Source organism: Rhinoderma darwinii, chromosome 10 (genome assembly GCF_050947455.1).
Source record: "Rhinoderma darwinii isolate aRhiDar2 chromosome 10, aRhiDar2.hap1, whole genome shotgun sequence".
Lineage (NCBI taxonomy): Eukaryota > Metazoa > Chordata > Amphibia > Anura > Rhinodermatidae > Rhinoderma > Rhinoderma darwinii.
The window spans coordinates 94,171,952-94,195,884 of NC_134696.1; the positions used below are offsets into that span (position 1 = coordinate 94,171,952).

At 41.5% G+C, this 23,933-nt stretch overlaps 1 protein-coding gene across 1 annotated transcript in view; it reads left to right on the top strand.

Annotated features, from left to right (window-relative positions):
• ERFL (ETS repressor factor like) overlaps positions 1-23,933 on the top strand; it is a 58,518-nt gene that overhangs the window by 20,556 nt on the left and 14,029 nt on the right. The window lies entirely within an intron of this gene.

The window sequence follows — 23,933 nt, forward strand, 5'->3', positions numbered from 1 at the left end:
TACCAGGCGATGTACCCCCCCTCACCTCTGTCTTTTGTCCAGGTAAGGATGTAGTAGAGCGGAGTTTGTCATTTGCCCAAGTTGAGGCGACACCACCATGTGGTTTTACGCAGCACTGCAGGTAAGAGAACTCACCTGAAAGCAGTGTAATGATTCTTTCCCACTATAGTAAATTGCTAGGCTATGACATCACAGGGTCCATTTACATGTTGCGGTTGAGGATCTGTTAAAAACGCATTGAAAAAAACATCCGAAAACCGCATACAATTTTCCCGTGATTTAGTGGTGTTTTTCGACCGCATCACAAAAAAAATCGTGGTAAAAATGCATGTGGTTTTCGGATGCATTATTTTAGTTACGATTCTAACCGCAGCTCAACGTGTGACTGGACTAAATAAAGGTTATGTTCTCACACACAGAATACGCTGCAGATCTGCTACAACAGAAAATCTACAGCGGAATCTAAAAACAAAAAAAAAGCAGATAAATCTGTCACCGAAAGCTGCAATAAATAGCGCGTTTTTGCTGAGCGTATTGCTGCGGAAACACTGCGTTTTTTCTGCAGCATTTTAACCTGCGGATTTAGTGTTAAACATTGATTATAGCAAAGTTATATGTGCAATCCAGCTGTAAAAACCGAAACAAAACAAATCTGTTGCGGAATTTATGCTCTCCGTTGAAGTCTATGGACCAATCACGCAGCGTCTCCGCACAGAACACGCGGCCTCTCCGCACAGAACACGCGGCCTCTCCGCACAGAACACGCGGACTCTCCGCACAGAACACGCGGCCTCTCCGCACAGAACACGCGGCCTCTCCGCACAGAACACGCGGCCTCTCCGCACAGAACACGCGGCCTCTCCGCACAGAACACTCGGCCTCTCCGCACAGAACACGCGGCCTCTCCGCACAGAACACGCGGCCTCTCCGCACAGAACACGCGGCCTCTCCGCACAGAACACGCGGCCTCTCCGCACAGAACACGCAGCCTCTCCGCACAGAACACGCAGCCTCTCCGCACAGAACACTCAGCCTCTCCGCACAGAACACGCAGCCTCTCCGCACAGAACGCGCAGCGTCTCCTCACAGAACACGCAGCCTCTCCGCACAGAACACGCAGCCTCTCCGCACAGAACACTCAGCCTCTCCGCACAGAACACGCGGCCTCTCCGCACAGAACACGCGGCCTCTCCTCACAGAACACGCGGCCTCTCCGCACAGAACACGCAGCCTCTCCGCACAGAACACTCAGCCTCTCCGCACAGAACACGCAGCCTCTCCGCACAGAACACGCAGCCTCTCCGCACAGAACACGCAGCCTCTCCGCACAGAACACGCAGCCTCTCCGCACAGAACACGCAGCCTCTCCGCACAGAACACGCAGCCTCTCCGCACAGAACACGCAGCCTCTCCGCACAGAACACTCAGCCTCTCCGCACAGAGCACTCAGCCTCTCCGCACAGAGCACGCAGCGTCTCCCCATTGGAATACAGGCCGTTGTTTAAATGGCCGTCACACAGACGTATACTACGGTCATCTGAATTCGGCCTAGGGTGTATTGCAGTTTGATGCATTTTTATGCGGTTGTTAAAAAAACAAAACGGATCAAATCAACCAGATTGGTTGATGTGCAGTTAAGAGAGCATAAAAATGCATCCAAAACACACGCGTTTTTACTGCTATTTGATGCGTTTTTACCACAACTGCATCAAAAAATTAATCGGCTTTCGGATGCATTTTTTAATGCTGTTTTTTTTTTTTTTGCACCTCTACCGCAACGTCTGAATACACCCTTACTGATCGACTGCCGAGTCCTCCACTGATTCTCAGAACGAAGGAACAGCACCGCTGATTCTTTCAAAGTTTTTCTGTCGTGCAAGAAAAGACAAAACATCCCCATTCACTTGAACGGATGCCTTCATCATAGTGATCGGCAAGGTCCCAGAGGTCAGACCTCCACTGAACAGAATACCCTAGTGGTACACCATAGAAATACTCCTTCAAATTGTTACATGACAAATTCAGCTCTGCTATGTCAGTACTTTATATTTCATGCATGTAGCAGCTCGTGGGGTTTCTGCTATTTATACAGAAGGATCCTTCTACATCTATATGACCATATACCATCCACCTCATGTCTCGTACAGATGCAATGTCAAACAAATTACCGAAAAAGGAATTACATTTACTTAAAAATCAATGAAAAAGGGCCAATACTTACTGATACAAGGGCCGGAGATACACCAGTACCCAGCAGGATGCCGACAAACCACAATGCTACATAGAGGGAGAGTGCACAGGTGCAAAATACTGATAAACAGCCACTACCACACCTATCATCCATGATGGGGGGGGGCGGCTGTTTAGTATTATGATTGCACATAGATGAGTCTTCTCTTTGAGGGAGCCAGACACATGCAGCGCACCATGCTGACTTAGGGTATGTTCACACGACAGCGTCCGTAACGGCTGAAATTACGGGGATGTTTTCAGGAGGAAACATCCCCGTAATTTCAGCCGTAACGGCATGTGCAGGCGCTTGAACGCCGCGTCCATTACGGACGTAATTGGTGCTCCTTTTCATTGGAGTCAATGAATAACGGCTCCAATTACGCTCCAAGAAGTGACAGGTCACTTCTTTGACGCGGGCGTCTATTTACGCGCCGTCATTTGACAGCGGCACGTAAATATACGCCTCGTGTGAACAGACAAACGTCAGCCCATTGCTTTCAATGGGCAAATGTTTGTCAGCGCTATTGAGGCGCATTTTTCGGACGTAATTCGGGACAAAAACGCCCGAATTACGTCCGTAATTAGTGTGTGTGAACATACCCTTACAGACGAAGGGTAAGGCTGGGTTCACACGAGCACATTAACGTCCGTAATGGACGGACGTATTTCGGCCGGAAGTCCCGGACCGAACTCAGTGCAGGGAGCCGGGCTCCTAGCATCATAGTTATGTTCGACGCTAGGAGTCCCTGCCTCTCCGTGGAACTACTGTCCCATACTGAAAACATGATTAGGGTATGTGCACACACACTAATTACGTCCGTAATTGACGGACGTATTTCGGCCGCAAGTAGTGGACCGAACACAGTGCAGGGAGCCGGGCTCCTAGCATCATACTTGTGTACGATGCTAGGAGTCCCTGCCTCTCCGTGGAACTACTGTCCCGTACTGAAAACATGATTACAGTACGGGACAGTTGTCCTGCAGCGAGGCAGGGACTCCTAGCGTCGTACATAACTATGATGCTAGGAGCCCGGCTCCCTGCACTGTGTTCGGTCCGGTACTTGCGGCCGAAATACGTCCGTCCATTACGGACGTTAATGTGCTCATGTGAACCCAGCCTAAGGCTGGGTTCACACGACCTATTTTCAGGCGTAAACGAGGCGTTTTACGCCTCGAGTTACACCTGAAAATACGGCTCCAATACGTCGGCAAACATCTGCCCATTGCTTTCAATGGGTTTGCCGACGACCTTTAATTTTACGCGTCGCTGTCAAAAGACGACGCGTAAAATGACTGCCTCAGCAAAGAAGTGCAGGACACTTATATACAGGACACTTCTTGGGGCGTAATTTGAGCCGTTTTTCATTGAATCCAATGAAAAACAGCTCCAAATTACGGCCGTAATTGACACCTCGCAAAACGCAAGTACGAGCAATTACGTCTGAAATGTAGGAGCTGTTTTCTCCTGAAAACAGCTCCGTAATTTCAGACGTAATGGTCGTTATCGTTTGCACATACCCTTAGGCCACACGGAGCGACACTCTGTGCGGTGCAGCTGCCATATAGCCTGTTAATGGCCGTGCGTTGTTGCGGTAAAACGGCTCCTTACCTGCAAAATCGTGCGCCCATTAGTTAATACACCCTTTATGGCCGCATGATTTTGCAAGTCAAGTGCCGTTTTACCCGCAACAACGCGTGGCCATCCACATGCCATTTGACGGTGCCAGTGTGATTGTTGGCCGCATAGTGGCCAGGTCAGTGCCACTCCGTGTGGCCTTACCCTAAAGATCAGGCTGGCTGCCCAGAACCTTCTAAGTGCGCTACTCAAAACGCTGACACCAACATTAAAAGGCCTGCTTGCAAAACTATCATGATAACGTGTGGTATTAGTAGATATTCTCGCCAAAATTTGAAAGCTCGCAACCCGCATCAAGGGTCCTCACTGCCTTGCGAGTCCCTAAATTGATATCACTAAAAAAGAATTATATTTACTGAACGTCACTAATAAAGTCCATACATACGGATACAAGGGCAGATTATACAACAGTTGCCAGCAGGGGGCAGACTAGACACAATGCTACATAGAGGGAGATTGCACAGGTGTAACGTCTTGTCTGCCTCCTGCTGGGAACTGGTGTATAATCTGCCCTTGTATCAGTAAGGCCGGGTTCACACAAGCGTGTTTGGTTCGTGATATACGGACCGGATGTCGGCCGCATTTCCCGGAACGAACACGCTGCAGGGAGACGGGCTCCTAGCATCATAGTTATGTACGACGCTAGAAGTCCCTGCCTCGCTGCGGGAAAACTGTTCAATACCGTAATCATGTTTTCAGTACGGGACAGTTTTCCGCAGCAAGGCAGGGCCCGGCTTCCTGCAGTGTGTTTAGTCCGGGAAATGCGGCTAACATACAGTCCGTATTTTACGGAGCGAACCTTCTCGTGTGAACCTGGCCTAATAAGGCCCCATGCACACGACCGTAATTTTGAGCCGTAATTTCGGATCATAGTACGGATCCATTCATTTCTATGGCCCACAGACACCTTCCCGTATATTTACAGGAAGGGGTCCAGGTCGTAGAAAGAATCAGCAAAAAATAGGACATGTCCTATTTTTTTAATTTACGGACCGTGCTCCTATACTTTATAATGGGAGCACGGCCCCAAATGCGGGTGACTGTCTGCAACCGTCCGTGCCAGTCATTTGTGATTACGGCTACGGCCGTGTGCAGGGGGCCTAAGAGTGATATTACACGGCCCAATATCAAAAGGGGTATTCCGGGCAGTTTTAGGGCGCCTCCAGACTACAAATGTCCCGTGTTTTGGGATTTAAATGTAAGTTTGTTGTTGACCAACTTAAGACCCCAAATGGCGACCATCATCCTTTCCTCCTAGGGTCAGTAAAGATCATATTCATGTAAATGAGAATTAGGTCATAATGTGTACTGACAGATGTAGCAGAGCTGAATTTGTTATTTAACTATATCCTTTGGGCATCATGATAGGTTTATCTACAGTCCTTTGTAACAGATAATACGACATGATATCACCGCTATATGTACTACATGACAAAATCACAATTATACATCATTGACAAACTCAGCTCTGCTACATTTGATTTATGCCATTGAAATATTTCACTTTGATATATCTGGACCGTGCTTTACCCAGGTATCATGCACATTATTGTGTACGCAAGTGGTCTCCAAGATATCGAACTCCAACTGTTGTAAAACTACAACTCCCAACATGCCTTGATATCACTTTATCAAAATTGTTCATGCGGCATGATAAATTTGACACAATTTGCTGGGCATGTTAGACACATTTGTCTTCCTTACACCACCCATGGCTGGCGTACACAAACACCACTATTTAGCACCAAAAAGTTTTTAATAAATTTGGTGCATTTTATGACTCCTCATAGCCGTCTTCATAAAATATTACATTTTGTACTCTTTTTTTGCGCAAATTTGGACCAAATTCTGACACATTTTTCTTGTTTCACCAGATGGCACCCTATGGCGTCACTCAGAGTGCCAGTACAAAGTCACAAGGACTGCCATGTGTGTGAGACCTTACACCTTGTTCACACCGTTCAGATTTGATGCAGATTTTGCATGAATTTTTAAAGCCGGAACCCAAACAAAAGAAATATATAAAGGAAGTCCTCACAGGTCCAATTCTGGTTTCGGCTTAAAAAAATGCATCAAAAATCGGCATCAAATCTGCACTGTGTGAACAAGGCCTAAGGATGTATTTCCATAAGATATTTTTGTTGTGATTTTTGTTTTTTCCCACGATTTACATCATCAATTGTTTCGTTGTTACCGAAAAAAATAATTCTAATTGCAGACATTTTTTTCCGGACCGCACTGATTTATGTCCTACTTATATTTTTCCTTATCCTAAAAACAATCTTGTTAAAACCCAATATCTGCCAGGAGCTCCCATCAATGCGAGACCCTCAGTGTATGAGAATCAAGGTGTTCAATGAGTGGAGTCAGGCAGACTGGTTAAGGGGACTGCCCTGACAGGAGGAACAAATGATGCTGAGTCTGAGAAGCCGGGAGTTCAATTAGTGAACACACTGAGTGAGTCGTTGGTGTAAGTGACCTTACACGTTTAATTAACATCCTATCATTATGAAAGATGGGAATCAAAGTTCCGTCACTTTGATAAATTAACAAATTATGTGCTAGTCCTGATCTCAGAGGCTCGTGTCCAGCTCCTCTCCTCTTCCCCATCAACACCCCCCCCCCCCCCCCCCGCGCACCTTCTCTCATATTCCGGACGAGGGATTTCTGCTCTAGATCTCAATAATATGTAAATAATAGTATCGATATGACGAGCTTTTCCTTGTACTCCTTCTTCCATTGACCGACTTCCCATCCTACCGTTTGCTTCCTTTTCCTTGTCTGTGTTTTTCTGTAGCGTTACTTTTCTGCCTTCCTCTATTCTTTTGGATCAACTCTCTTTTTCCACATACACATTTAGGCTTCCACCTTTTCCTCATTTTCCGCTACATTCTACTTTCCCTTTCTTTCTATTCTTTTCCTGTTCTTTCACTCACTTTTCTTTCCTCTCCTCTCAAGTCCTCTTATTTTCTTTCACACTTCTTCCCTTTTCTCTTTATTCTGTCTATTTCCCTAAACTCCCTGTTCTTTCATCTCCTTTTCTCACATTTCCTTTTTTTTTTAATTTCTTCTCTTCTACTTCCTCTCCTTTTTTTCCTTTCTTTTTTTCCTCTCTACTCCTACTCCTTTCCTATTCTTCCCTTACATTTCTCTCCTCTCTTTTTCTTTTGTTTGCTCTCCTCACTTTTATTTTCCTCTCCTGTGACTTCCTTTTCCTATCCTACCTTTCCAGTTCCTCTCCTTGCATTTCTTTCTCTTTCCTCTCCTCTCCTTTTTTCCTCTCCTTTTCCCTTCTCTTCCATTTCCTCTACTATCCTTTTTCTTTCCACCCCTCCTTTCTATTTTCCTCTACTTTTTGTACTCTCTTTTTTCCTTTTTCCTTCCATTTCCTTTCCTATCTTTCCCTTCCATTTCCGCACCTTTCCTTTCTCTTTCTTTTCTTTCCTCTCCTTTGTTTTCCTCTCCTCGTCTTTTCTTTCCTTTCCCACTTCTTCCTATCCCTCCTCTTTCCGTCCCTGCTCTGTTCTATCTCATTTCCCCCCTCATCCATTTTTGTCATACTCACTCCTTTCTTGTCACTTCTATTTCCTATCTTTTGGTCTTTGATCATATCAGTGCCTCCTCTTCCATCATTCTGTATTCCTTTCATTCACAGCTTCAATCAGTGGCTTCAGCCCAGCTGTATTATCTAATGGCAGACTAAAAGATAGTCTGAAATCGACCTCCAGTTACAGCAGCTTACATGCTGATCTGTGACTCCCCCATGCTTTACACTGCAGCTCTGTCTGACTTACAAGGAAGCCAATTCATGGAGAGCTTTTTCCATTGCAGCATAGATATATGGATCATAATTATTAACTACAAGTTATTAAATCCCCAGTGAGAAAAAGATCAGGTGACAGACATATAGTGAGACAAAGAATCCCCAATAAAGGGGTCCTGTGATTTAAAGGAACACTCTGGAGAAAACTGATACACTTTATTATGCCGAGGAGACATAGCATTTTTATATTGACCCATTTTTATGGCAAGATCATGTGTAGCAGTGGTGTCTAACTCGTCGCTCTCCAGCTGCTGCCAAACTACTACAGCTGAATGCTGTTGGGGTATGCTGGGAGTTGTAGTGTAGAGCATAGCCTTCATTATATTCTCTGCTTGAAACTCAGCACCAATGTTTCTCTTTAGTTAATTATTCTCCCCATATTCTGTCCATCTATCTCCACGTTTCTTTTGATCTCATATTTTTATCGGACCTTCTGAATATTCCAACCGTTCCCACATTTCACTCCTCAGAACATTTTTTTATGACTCTCTCTTACTTATAATTTCATTAGTTTTGCTCACAATACCCCATAGATTACACTTTATATATTTTTTCAAAGTTGATCTCACATTCTGCACTGGAATGTAAATGAAGCTGAAATCCTCACATGATCGTATTCACCTGCCCTGCCTCTTACTGCTATATATATATATATATATATTTTATATACAGCGAATATTCTGGAAAGGATTTGGTAAGTAAAGTCCTGCATTCCTCATGGTGGAGATACCTTCGGAGTAGCAGAGGATCCTCTGGTGGGCCCAGACTCTGACACAATAATGGGCGCCGAAGGTCCAGTAGAAGATGACCCCATTTGGAGGTGACTTTGGAGCAAATCACTTGCCACCAAGGCTATTATAGGATGATTCAAAAATAACCTATTAGACCTTATTCATGATATGTCCTGTGGGTACAATGATAATAGCAAAGATTACGATGCAATTAAAAGTGGACTTGCACATGTTCTGTATAGATGTGGTGTGAGCCCCGGGAATGATTTCCTCTAGAGTGCCCAAGGAACCCCATTCTGACTCTGCTTCAAAGTCACCCTTTTAGAAAGTTCAGCTTAAAGGGGTTGTCCAGTCCCTAAAAATTGATGGCCCATCCTCAGGATGGGCCATCAATATCTGTTCGGTCGAGGTCTGACTGCCAAAACCCCCGCCGATCAGCTGTTTTGAAGGGGCTGCAGCGCTCGTATGTGCGCTGCTTTCCTTTCATTCCGGCCACAGCAGTAGTGGCGGTTCACAGTATTACAACCTTCTCCCATTGAAGTGAATAGAAGATTGTAATACTGCGAACTGCCACTACTGCTGTGTTGGTGATTCACAGTGTGAGCAGTAAGGGTATGTTCACACGCACTAATTACAGACGTAATTCGGGCGTTTTTTTCCCCCGAATTACGTCAGAAAATAGCGCCTCAAAAGCGCTGACAAACATCTGCCCATTGAAAGCAATGGGCAGACGTTTGTCTGTTCACACGAGGCGTATATTTACGCGCCGCTGTCAGATGACGGCGCGTAAATAGACGCCCGCGTCAAAGAAGTGACCTGTCCCTTCTTTGGCCATAATTGGAGCCGTTATTCATTGACTCCAATGAATAGCAGCGCCAATTACGTCCGTAATGGACGCGGCGTTCAAGCGCCTGCACATGCCGCTACGGCTGAAATTACGGGGATGTTTTCAGGCTGAAACATCCCCGTAATTTCAGCCGTTACGGACGCCCTCATGTGAACATACCCTAAGGGAAATGAAGGGGAAATAGCGCTCATACGAGCACTGCGGCCCCTTCAGAACAGCTGATTAGCGGTGGTCCCGGCAGTCGGACCACGACCGATCAAATATTGATGGGCTATCCTGAGGAAAACTCTATTCAATGAAATAACCAACCAATCATCTATCTATCTATCTATCTATCTATCTATCTATCTATCTATCTATCTATCTATCTATCTATCTATCTATCTATCTCATATCTATCTATCTAATATCTATCTATCTATCTATCTATCTATCTATCTATCTATCTATCTATCTATCTCATATCTATCTATCTATCTATCTATCTATCTATCTATCTATCTATCTATCTATCTATCTATCTATCTATCTATCTATCTATCTATCAATCTATCTAATCTATCTATCTATCTATCCCATATCTATCTATCCCATATCTATCTATCTATCTATCTATCTATCTATCTATCTATCTATCTATCTATCTATCTATCTATCTATCTATCTATCTATCTATCTATCTATCTATCTATCAATCTATCTAATCTATCTATCTATCCCATATCTATCTATCCCATATCTATCTATCTAATCTATCTATCTATCTATCTATATATCTATCTATCTCATATCTATCTATCTATCTATCTATCTATCTATCTATCTATCTATCTATCTATCTATCTATCTATCTATCTATCTATCTCATATCTATCTATCTATCTATCTATCTATCTATCTATCTATCTATCTATCTATCTATCTATCTATCTCTATCTATCTATCTATCTATCTATCTATCTATCTATCTATCTATCTATCTATCTATCTATCTATCTATCTATCTATCTCATATCTATCTATCTATCTATCTATCTATCTATCTATCTATCTATCTATCTATCTATCTATCTATCTATCTATCTATCTATCTATCTAATATCTAACTATCTATCTATCTATCTATCTATCTATCTATCTATCTATCTATCTATCTATCTATCTATCTATCTATCTATCTATCTATCTATCTCATCTATCTCATCTATCTATCTATCTATCTATCTATCTATCTATCTATCTATCTATCTATCTATCTATCTATCTATCTATCTATCTATCTATCTATCTATCTATCTATCTATTCAGTCCTCCCTTCTCTTTCCATTCCTTTATCCATTCTTCCATCTATTCCTCCCCCTATTAATATTATCTTCTTGATAGACAGCATAAAACTAGACCAGACAGGTAGAAACTGCGCTGAATCTCTCACAGTGGCGCACGCTGTGTGATAAATTTGGCGCTTCTTGCTTGGCATGTCAGAAACTTTTTTCTTTCCTACACCACCTCTTAGTTGGTTTACTTTACACTAATATTTTGCGCAAAAAAAAAAAGTCACATCCCATTAATAAGTCTGCCGCACTCTTAGCCACGCCCCCTTTTCTAGATACTTTTCAAAACCGTATCTAAAACATAATAAATCTGTCGGACGGTATGTACATGAGTTTTTTGGTGCAATTTGACCCAGAAATTAGTCGCACTTTGCTTAGTAAATCTCCCCCGGTATTTTCATACTGCAACATATATTCCAGTGAATAGAATAAATATAAGTTATTTCCACACATTGTCCGTCTGCAGCGACTTCAGCTGTGAAATCCACCTTAGGCCTTGTTCGCACAGTGCAGATTTGCTGCAGATTTTGCATGTATTTTTTAAGCCAAAACCAGGAACGTAAGAAATAGATAAAAAAAAAAAAAAAAGTCTGATCTCTTGCATCTATCTATCTATCTATCTATCTATCTATCTATCTATCTCATATCTATCTATCTAATATCTATCTATCTATCTATCTATCTATCTATCTATCTATCTATCTATCTATCTATCTATCTATCTATCTATCTCATATCTATCTATCTATCTATCTATCTATCTATCTATCTATCTATCTATCTATCTATCTATCTATCTATCTATCTATCTATCTATCTATCTATCTATCTATCTATCTATCTATCTATCTATCTATCTATCAATCTATCTAATCTATCTATCTATCTATCCCATATCTATCTATCCCATATCTATCTATCTATCTATCTATCTATCTATCTATCTATCTATCTATCTATCTATCTATCTATCTATCTATCTATCTATCTATCTATCAATCTATCTAATCTATCTATCTATCCCATATCTATCTATCCCATATCTATCTATCTATCTATCTATCTATCTATCTATCTATCTATCTATCTATCTATATATCTATCTATCTCATATCTATCTATCTATCTATCTATCTATCTATCTATCTATCTATCTATCTATCTATCTATCTATCTATCTATCTATCTCATATCTATCTATCTATCTATCTATCTATCTATCTATCTATCTATCTATCTATCTATCTATCTATCTATCTATCTATCTATCTATCTCTATCTATCTATCTATCTATCTATCTATCTATCTATCTATCTATCTATCTATCTATCTATCTATCTATCTATCTATCTATCTCATATCTATCTATCTATCTATCTATCTATCTATCTATCTATCTATCTATCTATCTATCTATCTATCTATCTATCTAATATCTAACTATCTATCTATCTATCTATCTATCTATCTATCTATCTATCTATCTATCTATCTATCTATCTATCTCATCTATCTCATCTATCTATCTATCTATCTATCTATCTATCTATCTATCTATCTATCTATCTATCTATCTATCTATCTATCTATCTATCTATCTATCTATCTATCTATCTATCTATCTATCTATTCAGTCCTCCCTTCTCTTTCCATTCCTTTATCCATTCTTCCATCTATTCCTCCCCCTATTAATATTATCTTCTTGATAGACAGCATAAAACTAGACCAGACAGGTAGAAACTGCGCTGAATCTCTCACAGTGGCGCACGCTGTGTGATAAATTTGGCGCTTCTTGCTTGGCATGTCAGAAACTTTTTTCTTTCCTACACCACCTCTTAGTTGGTTTACTTTACACTAATATTTTGCGCAAAAAAAAAAAGTCACATCCCATTAATAAGTCTGCCGCACTCTTAGCCACGCCCCCTTTTCTAGATACTTTTCAAAACCGTATCTAAAACATAATAAATCTGTCGGACGGTATGTACATGAGTTTTTTGGTGCAATTTGACCCAGAAATTAGTCGCACTTTGCTTAGTAAATCTCCCCCGGTATTTTCATACTGCAACATATATTCCAGTGAATAGAATAAATATAAGTTATTTCCACACATTGTCCGTCTGCAGCGACTTCAGCTGTGAAATCCACCTTAGGCCTTGTTCGCACAGTGCAGATTTGCTGCAGATTTTGCATGTATTTTTTAAGCCAAAACCAGGAACGTAAGAAATAGATAAAAAAAAAAAAAAAAGTCTGATCTCTTGCATCCAATTTTGGTTTTGGCTTAAAAAAATTCATGCAAAATCTGCACAGTGTGAACAAGGCCTTAAAGACCCCCCTTTTGTGACGCAGAAAGTTGCGCTGGCTCTGCCCAGCTGGGTCCTTATGACAACACTGACGGGATTTCTCCAGAAGAACAGTCCTAATATTGTTGTTGCTTTAAATCTGAAACAAGTTAGTTACACAAACACAAAATTGTAGCATTTTGTAGCTCTTGGGATATTGATAAAAGACCCCGGATTGTGTAGGAGTGATTTCGGGGGGAGGGGGCCACCTGCCCCCCCTCCTTCTGCTCAGAGACCCCTTTGATTTGCTGCCTGTCTGTGATTCTTTGCCTGCAGCTCTGTCCCCCTGGCCAGTTCTTCTCTTTGAAGTGCTGGAACCCCTCTTACTGTCCTCTCTATAATCTGCTGCATATTACAGGAGCCTAATTAGAAATCGATGCCACAAGCCTTGCGGGTGTTTGCAAAGTGTTTGTGGATGTTAATAAAATTCCCAGCTCGATGGAACTCATCCTAAAGCTTTGGGAGAAGAGAAACTACTGACTATTGGAAAACAGGGAGAGAGGGAGCGTGGGTGATGTAGGGAGAAGAGATGGGGGGGGGGGGGGGGGGATTAAAGAACAAACAGAATGGTCCATATAGAATTCCAGACATTGTACAAACCAATGAAGAATAGCGGAGAGTTGAGGATTATGGACAAAAATCACTAAAAATCACTAAAAATCTGCTTACACTGCCCACAATTGCTGCTAGAGAGGTCATTTGTACAGATGTAGCAGAGCTGAATGTGTCATTGTGCTGTTTGAAGCTAAATATTTGGAAAAACTCTCCAAGATGTTAGCAGGTTTACCTGTAGTCCCATGTATAAGGTTGGGTCAAATTATATACACAGCTCGACTGCATCTGACATAACCAGCTCCTCTACATACATATATATGTATGTATAGTAAAAATTTGGGGTGTAACTCTTTAGCATGTGCACCCAAGTCAAATTATTTATAACTATGCATTTAGCACCCTTCACATTTCAACCTGTCAGATTTCTAGGACAAGGGAAACCTTATACTATACCATAATCATTTAAATATCCTTCTATATAAATCTATATATGTCCCTCCAGGTGTCTTTAGCTACTTGAAAAAGGTGGAGTAGGGGGTTAGACACTTGAAGTTTGTCCATTTGGCACAATGTGTCATTATAGATGATCCGTTATGGTTTTACATAGGATTAAAGTTGACCTACATACTAAAAAAACAATTCAACTCTGCTACATCTGTTGGGTGAGTTCACACGTTTTTGCTGTTGTTTTTGCCTCTGTTTTGCACTACAATTTTGATGCTTTTTTTGTAAACTGAGTGGCAAAAACGGCAGGGAAAAAATGGCAGGAATGAATAGGACCACAGACCTAGAAAACGGCAGCTAAAACGGCAGGGATGAATAGGACCACAGAACTAGAAAACGACAGCTAAACCAACAGGAATCAATAGGACCATAGACCTAGAAAACGGCAGCTAAAATGGCAGGAATGTATAGGACCACAGACCTAGAAAACAGCAGCTAAAACGGCAGGAATGAATACATCCACAGACCTAGAAAACGACAGCTAAAACGGCAGGAATGTATAGGACCACAGACCTAGAAAAAAAAACAGCAGCTAAGACTGCAGGAATGTATAGGACCACAGACCTAGAAAATGACAGCTAAAACGGCAGGGATGAATAGGACCACAGACCTAGAAAACGGCAGCTAAAACGGCAGGAATGTATAGGACCACAGACCTAGAAAACAGCAGCTAAGACTGCAGGAATGTATAGGACCACAGACCTAGAAAACAGCAGCTAAGACTGCAGGAATGTATAGGACCACAGACCTAGAAAATGACAGCTAAAACGGCAGGAATCAATAGGACCACAGACCTAGAAAACAGCAGCTAAAACGGCAGGAATGAATACATCCACAGACCTAGAAAACGACAGCTAAAACGGCAGGAATGTATAGGACCACAGACCGAGAAAATGGCAGCTAAAACGGCAGGGATGAATAGGACCACAGACCGAGATGCAGAATCGCTATATTCTCCATAAGGCTTTCACGGAGTTACAAAACAAGGGGTATGCCTGATCTTACTTGGTTGAGAAAGGGTTAACACAGACATGACTTATGGGAAACCAATCCCCTATTAAAAAGAGATTTGATGTCCCTGCCAGTCCAGGTGTGGCAGCTTTATAAAGCGGTTTCACAAGTCATTATTCACCTGTCAGTGGGAGCAGTAAGGTGAGGGGCACTTATTAATGTCTATACAATGAGCCCTTCCTTAGGTGTAGGTTGGGGGGCTGTTTTGGGTTCTGCTGGGGGAGGGGGTCTAAGGAAACCTCATCATGTGCCGTTCACTTTACAATTCATAATCTCAAGTCTTTGGACAGCTGTTAAATGAAAAAAATAAAATCAATATTAATTCCAGTTTTGAAGATGGTTTAAATGAAAAAGAAATAAGAGGAATTGAAAATACAAGGAGTTGTCTCAAGTTCTTCTTCCTGCCCAAGTAGCAGTAATTATCTTCACATTTTCTATCTGCCCTTATTGTAGACAACATTACAAGTCAAGGATAGAATTCTATTGAGCTGTATATCCAGGGAGGCGTCCTGTGCGGTTTATATGAAGACGTGTAAGGTGTATATATGAGTCTTTACAGAAACCTAGTTGGTAGCCTCCAGGCGTTCTTGGAATTGTAGTTCCTCCACTCCTGTACAATCTGACATCAACTCAAATGTAGATGTGTGGGAAACCATGATTAACCGCAAAGATTGTGATTGCATCAAAAATAAAGTCTACCATTGCGGTAATTCGTGGTTTATTTATTCAAGATCTACTCTATCTTGGGGTAACTCAAGGTCTACTCTGTCTTCGGGTAACTCAAGGTCTACTATATCTTGGGGTAACTGAAGGTCTACTCTGTCTTCGAGTAACTCAAGGTCTACTCTATCTTGGGGTAACTCAAGGTCTACTCTGTCTTCGGGTAACTCAAGGTCTACTATATCTTGGGGTAACTGAAGGTCTACTCTGTCTTCGAGTAACTCAAGGTCTACTCTATCTTGGGGTAACTCAAGGTCTACTCTGTCTTCGGGTAACTCAAGGTCTACTATATCTTGGGGTAACTGAAGGTCTACTCTGTCTTCGAGTAACTCAAGGTCTACTCTATCTTGGGTTAACTCAAGGTCTACTCTGTCTTCGGGTAACTCAAGGTCTACTCTGTCTTGCGGTAACTCAGGCGGTTATTTGCTGTAACTCAAGGTCTATACCATTGGGGTAACTTAAGGTCTACTCGAGTAGTAACTCGAGGTCTTCTGTTACAGTAACTCAAGATCTTCTCTTGCAGTACCTCAAGGTCTACTCTTATGGTAACTCAGATTGTAATCTTGCTGTAAGGAAAGGTCTTTACTGTTGGGGTAACTCAAGATCTGCTCTTGGTCTACTCTTGGGGTAACTCAATGTCTACTCTTGCGGTAACTCAAGGTTTACACGTGGGGTAACCCAGGTTGTAATGTGGCTGTAAGGAAAGGTCTATAGTATTGGGGTAACTCAAGGTCTACTCTTGGTCTACTCGTGTGGTAACTTAAAGTCCACTCTTGGGGTAACTCAGGTTGTAATCTGACTGTAAAGAAAGGTCTATACCATTGGTCTAACTTAGGTCTACTCTAGTAGTAACTCGAGGTCTTCTGTTACAGTAACTCAAGATCTTCTCTTGCAGTACCTCAAGGTCTACTCTTATGGTAACTCAGATTGTAATCTTGCTGTAAGGAAAGGTCTTTACTGTAGGGGTAACTCAAGATCTGCTCTTGGTCTACTCTGGGGTTAACTCAAGGTCTACTCTTGGTCTACTTTTGGGGTAACTCAAGGTCTACTCTTGTGATAACACAAGGTCTACACTTGGGGTAACCCAGGTTGTAATGTGGCTGTAAGGAAAGGTCTATAGTATTGGGGTAACTCAAGGTCTACTCTTGGTCTACTCGTGTGGTAACTTAAAGTCTACTCTTGGGGTAACTCAGGTTGTAATCTGGCTGTAAGGAAAGGTCTATGCTATTGGGGTAGCATAAGGTCTACTCTAGTAGTAACTCGAGGTCTTCTGTTACAGTAATTCAAGTTCTTCTCTTGCATTACCTCAAGGTCTACACTTGTGGTAACTCAGATTGTAATCTTGCTGTAAGGAAAGGCCTTTACTGTTGGGGTAACTCAAGATCTGCTCTTGGTCTACTCTGGGGGTAACTCAAGGTCTACTCCTGGTCTACTTTTGGGGTAACTCAAGGTCTACTCTTGCGGTAACTCAAGGTCTACAATTGGGGTAACCAAGGTTGCAATGTGGCTGTAAGGAAAGGTCTATAGTATTGGGGTAACTCAAGGTTTACTCTTGGTCTACTCGTGTGGTAACTTAAAGTCTACTCTTGGGGTAACTCAGGTTGTAATCTGGCTGTAAGGAAAGGTCTATACTATTGGGGTAACTCAAGGTATACTCTTGGTCTACTCTAGAGGTAACTTAAGGTCTACTCCAGGGGGTAAATTAAGGTCTACTCTTGAGGTAACACAAGGTCGGCTTTTGCGGTAACTCAAGTTCTTCTTTTGGGGTAACTCAGGTTGTAATCTTGCTGTAAGGCAAAGTCTAAACTATTGGTGTAATTTAGGTTGTAATCTGGCTGTAAGGCAAGGTCTAAACTATTGGAGTAACTCATGTTGTAATCCGGCTGCAAGGCAAGTTCTATACTATTGGGGTAACTCATTGTCTACTCTTGGGGTAACTCAGGTTGTAATCTTGTTGTAAGGCAAGGTCTATACTATTGGGGTAAGTCAAGGTCTACTCTTGGTCTATTGTAGGGCTAACTTAATGTCTACTCTTCCGGCAACTCCAAGGTGCACTCTTCAGGTGAAGTTACAAAGCAAGAAGATTAGTTTGTTTCTTTAATAAAATTTTTAAAAAAAATGATATTTTTTTCCCCTGCATGTTCCAAACATTTTCATCACTTCAGAAAGTCAACAGATCTTCAAACTACCGAACGCAGGGATGTATTGATCCTTATTAGATCGGTGTGAGGTGGAACCGTTTTATGTCGGTCTTCAAAGACTTTGGGCAAAATATTGAGTTTTCAGACACTTTGCTCTCCGCTGCATTTTAATCAACACCAAAATAAATCGCTTCGTGGGAAGGATTTTTAGTTAACCCCTTTAGTGCCGGATGCATCTCAGGCTCCCCCACAAATTCATGAAAGCTATATGTCATAACGATGAGAGTTGCAGACAGATCATCACTTCACACCCTGATCTGGACCCCAGCAAACCAGATCTGTATGATGAAGGCAAATATCTGGGATGTTCAAGGGGAAATCACAATATGACGCAAAAAAAATATCCAGCGACCCCTGATGTATATTATTAGCGATGTATTATTAAGTCTGACCGCGGACATCGGTGGAACAGTTAACGTGAAGATACTTCTTTCTTTTTATTTTTTTCATCTATCTATCTATCTATAGATCTATCTATCTATCTATCTATCTATCTATCTATCTATCTATCTATCTATCTATCTATCTATCTATCTATCTATCTATCTATCTGTCTGTCTGTCTGTCTATCTATCTATCCATCTATCGCATATCTATTCCTCTCCTATCAGTCTATCTATCTATCTATCTATCTATCTATCTATCTATCTATCTATCTATCTATCTATCTATCTATCTATCTGTCTGTCTGTCTGTCTGTCTGTCTATCTATCCATCTATCGCATATCTATCTCTCTACTTTTCTTAATAGTCTTTTATCCATCTATATTTCTATCCATCTATCTTATTAGTCTTCTAACTATCTATTTATCTATCTATCTTTCTTATTACAGTCATCTATCTATCAATGTATCTATCTATCTATCTATCTATCTATCTATCTATCTATCTATCTATCTATCTATCTATCTATCTATCTATCTATCTATCTATCTATCTATCTATCTATGGTATATACTTCTCTTATAGTCTTATATCATCTATCTATCTTATATCTATCTATCTACCCCCTATCACAGTAATCTATCTATCTATCTATCTATCTATCTATCTATCTATCTATCTATCTATCTATCTATCTATCTATCTATCTATCTATCTATCTCATATCTATCTATCTATCTATCTATCTATCTATCTATCTATCTCATATCTATCTATCTAATATCTATCTATCTATCTATCTATCTATCTATCTATCTATCTATCTATCTATCTATCTATCTATCTATCTATCTATCTATCTCTCATATCTATCTATCTATCTATCTATCTATCTATCTATCTATCTATCTATCTATCTATCTATCTATCTATCTATCTATCTATCTATCTATCTATCTATCTACCATCCTATTCTTAGACACCACATTCCATAGCGTAGTACAAAGCAGGCACACAGCCCGGTGTAATGAGCAGTTGCCCTCTCATTTAGCAGAGTCCCCTCTCATCCCTGTCTCCTATTTAGCAGGTAGTGTGTATGACATTTGATCTGGGATTTCACATGAAAGCTTCTCTGTAGTTGTTAGTTAAGATCTATCATTGATCCCCATTGATTAAGTCGGGTTTACCATAACATGCTGCGTTCTAGTTGGGTGGGGGGCTGCTGGAGAGACAGGGTATCTGTGGATTTGTAGCTTTGCCGGGGGTTATAAAACAATGAGGTTATGACTAGAAAAAAAAACACTTCCCTCCTTTCAACTCTTCCAAACGTTGCCGTCGGATATATAAATCGATAATTAATGACAATGAATAATTTAAAGTATCGATTTTACTTGCCACATATCCTTTCCCATTGAATGTATATCTCTATATGGAAAAGTACAGTGTGTGTGTTTAAGAGGTAAAGGGGCACTCTGGAGACAAGGGGCTCATCATGCTGCGGACTGCTGTTGCTTTATGTTGGTTTTTTGTGTTTGTTCATAGTGTGTATTCTGTTTAAATAAATGCAAAGAAGAGCAGAAAGAAGGAGGAGGGGGAGGAAGATGGGGGTAGGGGGTGAGGTTCTGGGATTGGAGGGTGTGGAGGGTATTCCCTGAGCTGCTTGTTATAACATTTCTCCAGGAGATTTAAGCAAGTTGAAAGCTCTTGTAACTAAAATCAAAACTAACAAGGAAATGATTGGTGTCTCTCATCTGGGCAGATCGTCCTGGGGCCCGAGAGGGGATCTCTAGAATCAGCTTTGATTTCTAAAAAATGCATTACCTCCGAAATCAAACGAAACATTACTTAGAAAAGAAAGAGATTCTGAGGACTGGGGAGGGAGGAACATCTATCAAGGCACAAGAAGGGTTAGGAGGAGGAGAGGGGAGAAGTTCTGGAAGGAAACACACAGACTGTTTGCCATGAGCAGATCTGGGACCATGTCCTCTACACCCACAGCCCAAATCCCCAATTAATGTTTTACTGAGGACTCAGCTCCCTTGGCATCACCGCCTATATTGATATTGGAACAGTCTCCACTTCCATAGATGTTTGCAGTACAGCTGGAGGGGTCGCACTGTTCCAAGTGTCTGTGCATACAATTCATAGCCTTCTGTTTGTTTTGTAGATTTGCGCTCTGCAACCTGTGGCTCCTGTGAACTCCTCATCTCTCATACTGGGAGTTGTAGTTGCACAGCAGCTGTATTAGATCATGAGTTAAAGTTCTGTGAAAAAGTTGTAGCAGACCCCTTTACCCCCCAACTATCATGTCCTGTGTGTGGTACATGTGTACTCTTATGTGGCAGAGCGACTTTTGGGACCACTGTGCCCTGGTGAAACTGCACCCCCATAATTAGATCCAGGGCTGGAAAAGATCTCTAAACCAGCCCCCCAGCTATATAAACTAGGACCTGGATCAAGAACCTTCACATGATCTTGTATCTCAGATCTAAAGCTTCCTATAGACAATAGTATTTGTTGGGAAGGTTTGCAAAGAATTCATATACAATGAAAAGTCTATTATAGGGGCTGATGGGCTTATACTTAAAGGAACACTCTACCCGAGGCTGTGTAATGCCTAGTACATGGCCTAAAGAGGGCGGTGCATGGCACAGACATTGATCTAACCTTTGTGTCATACTCTAACCCCTTGGCACTAGGCATAAGACTGTGTATAAGTTTTGCCTGGAGTGCCCTTGAGTTCATCAGATGAGAGACATGGTTAAAAAAAAATTATGTAAAAAACTAAATGCACTTGATTAAAGTTGCAAAACAATCGGCCATGGTTGATGAATCATGCCATACACACATAGTCTCAGTCCACCACTGACCAAAAATATCTGTCAGACATCGGCCATTATTTGCAACAAAAAAAAACCATAACCCTACATCTAAATTCCATGGGCAAGGCAGAGTGACACATGCCCCACCAGTCCTTTAACCTAGCTTATGCCCCTGATAAGACCCCCATTAATCGTTATGGTAGAATCCCAATTTTCACTACAGTCATAGCATGTAAATGGTGATAGAAGAGATTCCTAATATCTTAGAATAGCAGGGACTTATTTCACTAAAATGAGAAGATGATTTTTCTGTAAATGCAAATGATAGACAAGTAGTCTACAAACGGTGGCTCTCCAGCTGTTGTGAAACTACAACTCTCAGCATGGATGGCTGTCAGGGCATGCTTGGAATTGTAGTATCACAACATCTGAAGAGCCAAATATCTATCTATCTATCTATCTATCTATCTATCTATCTATCTATCTATCTATCTATCTATCTATCTATCTATCTATCTATCTATCTATCTATCTATCTATCTATGTTTGCAACAGGTAACCGCCTGCACTTGTCTTCAGCACCGTGGACAGCGATCCCAGCTCCGTCTATGGTGCTGTTCTAGTACAGTACAACTCCTATCATCCGTATATATATATATATGAAATAAACATATCATGAATTCCATATAATGACAGATGAACCCATCCTTGAATGCATAAGCCCCCTCCCCCCGACTTGATGAGGCATATAATAAAATCTATTGTTCCCTGTTAGCAGCCATTTCAAGCTGAGAAGACTGTCTATAGTGAACCTTCATGGTATCAGCAGCTCTTTTATCAGTTGTTTATTGAGTTCAGGACTCCTTATATTAATTCATACAAATTTGCCTGCGGTTTGGGACATCCATAAAGAAGATTGTTGCCAAGACAACAAAAAGACAAAAACTTTGCAAAGTCGCAGCAGGTCGGCACGATCCATCTGCACAATCATTTTCAGGGCAGTGACTCCTGGGGAAGTTGATCATAAATTGAAGTGTGTTTCTGGTTTCTCTCTAGGAGATCTGTTACATATCTATCCACAGCGCTTGTTCTCTGTCACTATTTCTCAGGCAGTCTCTCTCTCTCTCTCTCTCTCTCTCTCTCTCTTTCTCTCTCTCTCTCTCTCTCTCTTTCTCTCTCTCTTTCTGTCTCTCTCTCTTTCTCTCTCAGTCTCTCTCTCTTTCTCTTTCTCTCCGTCTCTCTCTCTCTCTCTCTCTCTCTCTCTCCAGTGCGTTATCTATTTTCTTGCTGCCGTTTCCCATTTATCTGCCTGCCTAGACTCACTTTGTCCCAGCAGTTTCCCTTCTTCTAGTTTCTGCACTGAAAATTGAAGCTGGGAGGGGAAACAAAAGAGAAGAAACAAACAGAAGCTTAATGAAGATAAACCGACTGGCCAAGCACATGGGACTGTGTTCTAGTCTGGCTGAATTAACTCAAAGCCCGGCAAACAGTGCTCACCCCTGTAATGTACTGCTGGAGATGAGGAGGACTGCAGAAGAAGAGAGAGCCTGGGAGGGCAAGGATAGATAGATAGATAGATAGATAGATAGATAGATAGATAGATAGATAGATAGATAGATAGATAGATAGATAGATAGATAGATAGGAGAGGAATAGATAGATAGATAGATAGATAGATAGATAGATAGATAGATAGATAGATAGATAGATAGATATGCATTATTTAGAGGTGTTTTGAACAGAAAAATAAACTGATGCTGGTAGATCATTGAAAAGTCACGTTGTTTCCTGTAGTTTCCTCTAGGAAGAAGAAGGGGGTCTTACACATATCAACCCACCCCCTCCCACTACACCCCCAGCTTCCATGTCACACAAGAGGCGTGAAAACAACACAAACTCTGCCTAGGGCCCCACTTTTCCGCTGCACCCCATCTGCTGTTCGGTTGATCATTATCTGGCTTTGGCTTGTCTTAGACTGCCGGGGGGCTGCTGGGGAGGGGGAGCAGCGCAGAAGTCTTGGTGAAAAGATCAAGCACAGGAGGGGGGTGTGAGAGGAGGAGGGTGGGGGTCTGGTTTTTGCTTGTGGCTTTGAAGGAGCAGGATACTTCGCTTCCCTATTATATTATCAAGTTGTTTGCACATGGAGTAGGAGCAGGTATTGCCAGTAGTACTGTGCAGTATGGAGAAGAACACGCATAGAATCTTCTATTACATGTAGAAGGATTTATAAGGAACATGTTGTTACTTTGTTGGGGTCTTTCTGTTATCCAGCTCCTCTGTTATTGCACTTGTTGAGTCTCTGCAAACTTATAGGGAAAGTTTTATTCTAAATACCATAACCTGGTCTCCAACCTGTAACTCTCCCACTGTTGCATAACTACAACTCCCAATATGTGCTGACAGCTGTGAGGGCATGCTGACAGTTGTAGTTTTGCAACAGCTGGAGAGCCACAGGTTAGAAACCACTTCATTATACAAAGTTTCTGCCTTATACAGTATATCATACAGGGACATGGGATGCTTTGCTGATCTGTTTCTTTTCTTTCTACTTGTCTTCTCCTCCCTTGTCTTACTTTCCGTCCCTACTCTGATTCTTGAACCTCCCAACCTCCTCGTCGTCTTCATCATTGGGTCATCTTTACAATCCATGTTCCATAAGTCAACTTTTTTTCTGATTTTCTGTTACTCTTTACCATAACTTTACCTCGTCTAACTGCTCCTCAACCTTCTTGAACCTCTGACTGCTCCTCAACCTTCATGAACCTCTGAATGCTCCTCAACCTTCTTGAACCTCTG